Source organism: Apis dorsata, unplaced genomic scaffold, assembly GCF_000469605.1.
Source record: "Apis dorsata unplaced genomic scaffold, Apis dorsata 1.3 scaffold_231, whole genome shotgun sequence".
NCBI lineage: Eukaryota > Metazoa > Arthropoda > Insecta > Hymenoptera > Apidae > Apis > Apis dorsata.
In genome coordinates this window covers 146,692-155,995 of record NW_006263513.1, presented here as the reverse complement: position 1 = coordinate 155,995, position 9,304 = coordinate 146,692, and the positions used below count along the sequence as shown (strand labels likewise).

At 34.6% G+C, this 9,304-nt stretch overlaps 1 protein-coding gene across 3 annotated transcripts in view; it reads right to left on the bottom strand.

The window, feature by feature from the left end:
- Nucleotides 1–9,304, bottom strand: part of LOC102680982 — a 56,664-nt gene that overhangs the window by 9,531 nt on the left and 37,829 nt on the right. The window contains exon 2 of one of the 3 annotated variants that reach the window (XM_031510483.1): nt 6,570–6,634. The exons of the other annotated variants lie outside the window; for them this stretch is intronic. The gene's annotated coding sequence lies outside the window, so the exon portion shown is untranslated. The remainder of the gene's footprint in view (nt 1–6,569; nt 6,635–9,304) is intronic. 3 annotated transcript variants of the gene reach the window in all.

The following is a 9,304-nucleotide window of genomic DNA, read 5'->3' as shown; positions in this document are numbered from 1 at the left end:
AAAAAAAAAAAAAAGGGGGTCACGAAGTTACTTTAGGAACGTACATTCGATTGAACCCTCAAAGATTCATCGATCCACTTTCTACCCATCAAACGTTATTCCTGTCAAGGTCCTGTTTGAAGCAACAGATATTAAGTATCGAGCACTTGGGCTCGAGATGTATCATATAGAAACATGCGAGTTGATCGAAAAATTGAGAGAAAGAGGGAGAAAACAATGATTATATTCATTTCGTCATTGCAATTAATTGTAAAATATTGAAAAAATTGTTGAATAGAATTATTTTTGTTTGATATTTTAAAAAAGATTTTTTTAAAATGTATTATTAATTTTTGTTTCTTATCTACGATCTTTTTCTTATATTTTATATTTTTTCTACTTTCCCATTTTTTTTATAAACTTAAATGAAACTTTTAACGAAAAGATAAAACAAGAAATAGTATTGTAAAAAGTATCGTAGAACATACTTAATTTAGCGAAATAAAAGATTTCACTTTCTTCAAATCTGAAATCTTCTTCATGAATTTTTATAAATATTTTAAACTGCATTGACGGTAAAATCGAGCTATATTCAGTAGTGTACATACTCATTGTTGCAAGTGCGCAAAAGTATATTGTGTCTTTTGAGAATCAAGAATGCAAGGGTAACGCATGCGGAACGGCGAAATAAGGACCAGTAAGTAGAGGATATCAAAACCGGGTCAGACCAGAGCGGTCTGCTTCTGTTTACATTTGTGCCACTGTGTCAAGGTAACTTAGATATATATATATATATATATATATATACAAATCAAGAGCAGTTGATTAGGGACAAGAGAAAAAAAAAAAGAAGAAAGAGAATTTCGTCAATAGTTTCTGTCGTCATATATTATCCACTTGGAAGAGAAGTAGAATCTCAAAATGAATTTGATGAAAAATTAATTAAAATAAAAAAAAGAATATTTAATGATTTGAATCTTTATATTTAAATCGTGTGAACATAGATCTTTCAGAATTATTTCATTGTACTTTCAAAAAGTACAATGTTATTAAAAAAAAAATTTTCTAAAAAATTTACATTACATACTATTTTTAAACTTTTTAAAATTATTTTTTTAAATACTTTAATCGAATATTAATTCTTTCTTTTATTTTTTTACATCGAACATAAATGTTTCGAACAATTACTTTTGAGCGAAATTTCGAGTGATTTTCATTACAATGACAAATTTATCATAACTATGACAATGGTGGATTGGTTATCGCAGAAAAATTTATACAAGTCCATTTATCGTTAAAGGCAATTCACGAAGTTACGAGATCGGAATTCTTGACTCTCCATGAATAATTCACATGTGAGTTTCGCTTGTTGTTGGCAGCTCGCTTTGGCTTATTTTATTTCACAAATGGTGTATCTAAAGAGCGTCAGAGATGATCATTCTTGATTTTCCAAAATAACAATGTTACTCGTACAATAAACATTTCGATCTTGTTAAATAATTTTTTATTCTCTTTTCTCTCTATTAATTTCTCTTGTACATCTTTATTTTAAAACATCGACAATATTATTATTACCATAACAACATCGATTTTTAAATACCTCTATTTTGCATTTATATGTATAATGATTACGTAAATGATTACATAAATTTAATATTTGAGATGCGTAACTTTTTCATTCGATAGATTTTTAGGGATTAAACGTGGTTAAACAAATATTTTCGTTATCCATATTTACGAGTGTTTATGCCTAGGTATTTATCGAAGTCTCTATCAATTTTATTCAAATTTTATATTGCTCGTGAATAATAAAAATTTCTATGTTACATGTCATCAGACAAAACGGTCATGGTCATGAAATATTGATACGAATATTTTAACAAGGTTGAATTATAATTTTTTGCCTTTTGGTTCAAGGAGACCAGAATTCATTATTTCTCATTTTTTTATTTAAATATATTCACACTATATTAATATCAAATTATCGTTTGATCAAACGAAAGGAAAATCAAAATCAAATTGATCATTAAAACCTATTAAAACAGAAGTTTGGATCAAAGACTTATCCAAATCTCCAAATCAAGGAATATGATAAAATTGAAGTCGATCGTGATAATTCTGTTTGTCTGGTAAACCCGTGGAAAATCCACTGGAAAATATTCGCTGTAGTTTGGCACGTAGAGTAAATGTTTATCTGTGCATTCTCATTTTTTTTCTGATAATATTACATAGGATAACTCGCCTCTTTGACGATTAAACGTCGTGTTCGACATCGATTCCATGATGATGAACCGTCTCTAATTTGTGTAAACGAAGATTCCCCATTCAAAGGAAACTATTTGACGTTGGCCAACTATTTTCGAGTATGAATATTTACGAGGTGGGGAAAGTTTATGCGAATAGAGTGAGTCAGTTTCGAAAGTTGGCTATTTACGTTTCACGTTGTTAAATTATCTCACGATTCGGTTCTCTCAGGATCGAGATCGAGTCCATAGCGAAATGTATTGTCACGAGGAACGTTTGTAATTGTCGTTTGGATTGCGGTCATGATAATGTTACGTGGAATTTTCGGCGGAAAGCAAAGGCAATGGTGTTTACTATACCGGCTACGAGAACATTTATATCTTTAATTTCTTTCATATCTCTGTGTTTCATCATTTTACAACCATTGTTTTATCATTTTATTATTGCGCGTTAAAGTTTTATACATTTTTTATCGGCGAGATAAAAAGAATTGGTGTATGAGATTGTCAGAATAATAATAATAATAAAAAAAAATAATAATAATAACCAAATTATAAAGGGATGTAAAAAAAAATTATAGTACGCGATGTAACTTGTAAATAATACTATAAATTCTCATACTTTAAATGGTATTTATAGAATAATATAAGTTATATAAGTTGGTGTTATAATTCGAAATAAAAAAATTAGGTCGCTTATTGTAAAAAACTGATTTTTAAAACGAAGTGAAACGAGTAAAACGAAAACATCGTTTAAATATTTACCAATATTATGTTATTAAAAAAATAAATTGAAATTTTATAATTACTTGATATTACTTTTATAAATGCAGACCGGACAAATATTATTTCGAATAACTAACGCTTTATGTTTTTTTACATATTTTACAATTCCATGTGCGCTATTCCATTATTAATAAAGGATGTACGCGGCAAGATTTAAAAACGGCAGCGATGCTAAACAATGATTAGCATACGCAGAAGAAGAAGTTCGTCTGCACCGGTAATCGAGTGGTCTCGATCGATCGGGTCGTCGGTCCCGCCGGTCGGTATAACGCGGCTGCAGGAGTGCTGCAGGTTCGTTGCACTTTCGGCCGCATTTGTAAAACTGCATGCCACTGCACCATCGGATCTCTGCTCTCTTCCACCAAGCCGCCGCGATAATTGAATTTCGTTCTTAACCAGTTTAAACACCATGCTGTAATAATATCCGCCTACATTGTATGCATCAATGCCGACGAGAAAAGAATGGAAGCGAAAAAAAATTCGTATACGCGTGTCGTGAATTTATAAAAATGTACAATCGAATTTCGAAAATTAAATTTCTCTCCGTAATTTTGTTTAATCGATCGTTTGTTCGCAGGCAAAATGTTTCTATCTTCGTGGTTACGCTTGAAGATTAAACTAGACTCATCAGATAATTCTTCTCCCTTCAAGAATATTACCAATCCTCCAAAGTACGATTTCAAAATGAAAAGAAAGGATTATGAATATTCGGTGTGTAAACGATACTATAAATGCATCCTTCGTAGAAAATAAGGGAAGTGTGAGGATTCGAAAGGGAAGATGTAAGAAAAGACGAAGGGTGGATTCATCGTGCTTGAGATTCGACAAAGTCGACGATGGAGGGTAGCTAAGCTATATCTTTATTCACTCTCTGGCGAGCTGTCAAAATAATTGAATCTCCGTTTCACCGCAGCAACACAGAAGAACATGGAGTTCGCCGACCGTACGTCGCCGGAAACGGACATGAAAAATGAGACGAGGCGAGGAGAGAAAGGAACAAGCGATCATGTGTACGGGCGGAGAAAAAGAAGAAAAATCGCACGGTCATAGTTTTCAGCGATGGTATTCGAGTTGATTGCACGTATTGGGGTACATCCAGCTAGCCAGGAGCATGGAGGTGGAATGAAACGAGGGACAATGTTGCTGGAACCGGCCAAAATGTTCGCGTAGCCGAGGGTCGATTAAAATGCAAACAAAACACGCTGGAGAATCCAAAGGCTCGGCGGGAGAAAATCTTCGAGACGGAAGCAGAATGTTATCGTTCTTTCTTCGTTCATTCGGGGGTGGCTGTAAGAAGAAGGGAAGATAGATGAAGAAGAATAGCGGAGAACAAAAGGAAACAGAAGTACTTCTATCTCGACGTGAAACGAAAAAAAGGGGGGAAAAGAAAAGAAAATAAAAACAGATAAAAAAAAGAAGAGGAAGAGGAGAGGATCGTACACTCGCGTACTTGTTCCATCCCCTTCTTTTTGTCTTTAAGAGAATATCCCTCCACTCATCCGCTTTCCTAGTTCCTCTTTGTCTCTCCCTTTTTTCTTCCACATCGTTTTTGCATATATCCGGGAAAGGAAGAAACGAAATACCGGGAAGAGGAAGGGTAAGGATGAAAGAAAGTGGAAAGGAGGTGAAGAATACGTTGGTGCGTCAATGTCGAGGAGGGAAAGAGATAGTGGTGGCCAAAGAGGGGTGGAAATTCTGGGCAGTTGCCAGATGGCGCATTGCGCTCTACAAGCTCGCCCCTCGAGTTTCTAACCTTTGCTACCAAACAACACCGAAATTCTTCCCCTCTCGCTTTCTCTCTCTCTCTCTCTCTCTTGCGCGTTCGTGCACGATTGTATGCGTTTACACACGTACGCACGCACACACCTGTTCCTTCCTTGTCCTGTATATCTCCGTAACCCAAGAGGTTGCGCGCGGGCTTTCAGGGTTTCCCAAAATCCGGGCCACGACTCGAAGCCCTAAATTTCTCCGATTAACGACACCTAGGTTCGCGTTTTAAGCCGAAATTCGTACCGGATAATCGGGGTTGAGAGACGCGTACGTAATCGTATCCGTAGACGAAAAGATGTAATCGATGTTAAATAGAACGTTTATTATTAACGTATGAATGAAACGAGTTATTCAATGTCTTGGGTTGATCTTGAATTCTTAAAATAGATATTTAAATTGGGTATAAATTATGAAGAACGACACGCAAGTCACGAAGAATGAAGTATAATATCGATGTGAAATTAAGGGGATTAGACAGTGCAGTGTTAGAAAATTAGATTGGATGTATAGACGCATGCGAGCGATAAAGGGTGATAGATGTTGGAAATAGCATATTCTCTGCACGTGATGCATACACTTCAATCAAGGATGGTATACGTACCAGTGTTCTCTGTAATGTCTATATGCTAGTATGCCTAAACCATTGAGGAGTGACTAGCAGTGCAATTACAACTTGACAGCTAATTTCAATTACAAATAACTATGCTTCATCGTTCACGCATTGTCTTCCGAGTAATCTGCTGATTGAATCTGTCGTTGAGATTTTAGATTTCGATGCCTTAGCAGTTTTGTAATTTAAATTTGTTCCTTTAGTTTTTATTTTCTTTTACATTTTATATATAAAATCATTTTTTTAAATGTATTTTAACGTCATTCGTGTTTATTAGCAAAAATAATTATGCTATATATAAGAGACGGATGAGCATTAATTTTTCTCATGGCTATTCACGCGACATTTGCTGTCCGTTCCAGTAGTATAGGTCACGTACTTGGCACGGCTGGCACTATACGTCACTCTCTACTGGCAGCAGCCATGAATTCCCATAGCAATCTATAAGGTGAACGAGAAATAATGCGCGGTTCTGACAATCTATCGATGATTTTGATCTCGACTTGTCTCTTGGTAACTTTAACTCGATCAAACGATCCGCTTTAATGGCTCTTCATTACAGATAAATCGTTTATAAATCGTTTGCCTCTTTTTTTCTCTCTCTCTCTTCCTCTAAGTATTTCGATGGATAACATCACGACGGATTAATTCAAGCAAACTTGTCGTCTTATCGTAACTTTTCGAGGTACGAGGACAGAGGTATCACGTTTCGTTTATCCCTTTTTTTTCGAACAGCGTGCCGGATCGCGAGAGCTTCACAAAATACTAGCAATCGTTCGCGTTATCGAGCTCGAACTACGTTTTACGACGAATAAAAGCACGCTCCTTTCGTGATCCATTTACCGGGCATCGACACGAGATTTCATTCCATCAGATTCAAAGTAACAACGGATCCCGAACAACTTTGTTTACGAGACGAGTTAAACAAACGTACGATCTGTGAACGATCGTTTCTTCGTCATTAGTGGAAGATAAGACCCGAAGGAGAGGAGATTTAAGATGCTTTAAGTCGATAAGATCGGATAGATTTGCATACGCAAGAAGAATTACACCATGGACGAATGATCTTAACGGTCTTTCGCTTAATAGCATTTCGTGGTCGTTAGTCGGTCACCCGTTAGATGGATTTAATATGGCTTAGGAACGCGTGGAATGCCAAGCCCACCGCATTCTCCACTTACCCTCCCTCGAACTTCCTTCCTCCATCCTTTTTCCTTCGTCTACGACCCAAGACCGTGTGGCGGCTCTGGAAAAGAGGGAGGAAATTGTGCGAGAGAAGAGGAGACCTCAAGAGAAATACAAAGAAGAAGAAGAAGAAGAGGTCATATATATATACACATATATATATATGGAGAAACAGAAAGATAGGGAATGAAAAGAAGAAGATTTCCTTTTCGTGCTATTGCTTCATCTTCTATTTTATGTATATATATATATATATATAAACCGATGTGCGTAAAGAGGAGTCTTTGTATGTGTAATTCGTGTGTTTGAACGTGTGTCTCTGTGCCAGTGTGTCGAAGGGAACGGGAGACAGAGACAGATGAAGAAGATAGGAGAAAGATAGGAGGGCAGATGGGGAAGAGGGATCTCTCGAGAGCATCAACCGCAGCTATCTAATGGAACGACTACTTTCCCAACTGCTGCCGAATATAACAAAGATTCCTCGTCGTGTTGCATTCGTTTAAATTCAAATAGAAACAGAAAAAAACAGATATCGATTGTTCTTGTGTGATATGGTAATAGTTTAACGAGAAATTGTTTTTATTTTTTAAAGAATTTTCGTTAATAAGCGGACAGTGATGAATGAGTGAGAGAATTACGTATATACATATATTATTTTTCTTTATTTCTTTTTTCCTCTTCTTTTTTTTTTCCTCTGATATAAAGAATATTTTATAAGGATACCGAGATTCGTAAAACAGCGTTCATGGGTATAAAGAAAAAGAAACATGAAAGTGACAGCAGTGAGAGAACGGGAAAGGATGGGAACAAGGCTCTGGGGAGTTTTATCCGCAACTTCATAAAGAATGTAACGAGGACCTTTTTTTTTTTTTCAGAAAACGAGGCTCGCTTGGCACATTGTCGTCATACGTTTCATCGAATATCTAACGAGAAAGAAAATGGGACTTGTCTCTCGCAGATGTGAACATTGTGCGATTGAATGAGAATTATTTTGACTGTTGTTTCAAATTCATATGAAAAATGAGAGGATTATATGAATATTATATTAATAATATTTCAATTTTATATTATATATATATATATAGAATTCGAGAAAGAGGGAAATCGAGAAAGAGGAAGATCGAGAAATTGCATTCTCTGGAGAAAAAACTTTATCGTGAAATTAATTTCCTATCAATCTCTATCCATTTACACGTTGATCCTTCGTTTTGGTATGATGAATGGAGTTTTGCCAATAATGCCAAGTTTACAGAACATAGCCACGAGTGTTTAATATCCTGTCTGTGCGGCAACAAGATTCGATAAACCTTCGTCGTGAAACGATTATAATTTCACTGTAGTGTTTGAGAATTCGTTGGTAACCTGGTTAATAATGTGCACGTAAATATGTTTAATTTAGTATCAATCATGTTTCATAAATCTCTCTCAAAACATTTCTCGATAATTCATTCATTTTATTTATCGCGATGTTTCTAAAACACGCAGATTTTATTTACGTTTACGAATTTCATTCTACGAGAACGGATTAAAGAAGAAAACGGAAGAAGATTTTTCTTCCTTCCTTCCTTCCTTTGACGGAAATAGATTCACGCCGCAAGTTTTGTAAACAGCATGCACAATCTCATGCCCTTTGACTGACAGCAAATGGAATTAAGATTTGCCGCGTAGAGGTTATTTTCCAAAAAGTAACGTATTTGTACATTTTATAGCATTCGTGTAAAAAATCGACCACATATAAAACTTTACTATGGAAACTTTTATAATATTTTTACGTCCTGGAAGAGGAATTTTAGATCGCGAAGAAGAAGCGGGAATTGTCAAACTTTCAAGCGACTGTTGTATCATTAATTCGAGCTTTTTTCGAATAATTAATTTCTCCTTTGAATCCGATATCATTCGAATTAATGATGAATTAACTGATTATTATAATTTATCGTGATTAAAAAACATTTTCACAGTTTTACGTCTTCGAGTCATTTAAATGACGAGAGAAATCGAGAAGAGCTCTGACCCTGACCTCTTATAAGGGTGTTTGCGAAAAGAGCTTCAAGGTTGTATCAATGGAAAGTGGTAACGAATGTTCTGCATATACTGATTTCCGGGTTAATCAAACTCAGTTCCGTCCTTTGAAACGGCTAGTTTCCACAAAAGGAGAATGTTCCGGACGATCGATGAGGAAACGTAATTGTCGCGATAAAACTTATCTTTAATTGTTCTTTATTGGAATCATTTGACTGATAACGAAAACAACATTTATTATCGCAAATATCAATCTTATTATTTAAATCATTTAATGCTTAATTATCGAATATCTTAATTTGTTATATTTTGTTAAAAAATATATCATTGTATTAAACAGAAATTAATAATCGAGCTGTTCGTTCGTTTCTATACGATTTTTAAATAACAGTTATTAAAAAATGTTATTTCTTTGCATCAAAAATTAATTTTCATTCAAATTTTTCATAGAGAAATTAACAAGATTGGATTGCTGGTAAAATAAAATTCTGTTGAGTTATTATTAAAAAGAAATTTGAAGAACAAAAAGAATCTTTGTAGCATTTGATTATAAAAAAATTGAAATAATTATTTTGTAATCGTGTGTTTTTTATTGCTTACAATAAATACAAAATACAATAAATTGTGGATATCGAAGCAACAAGCATTTATCTGATTTGATTTCAAAAGAAATTTGTGGAAAACAACAAGAGAATTTCTGGTTTAATTAATT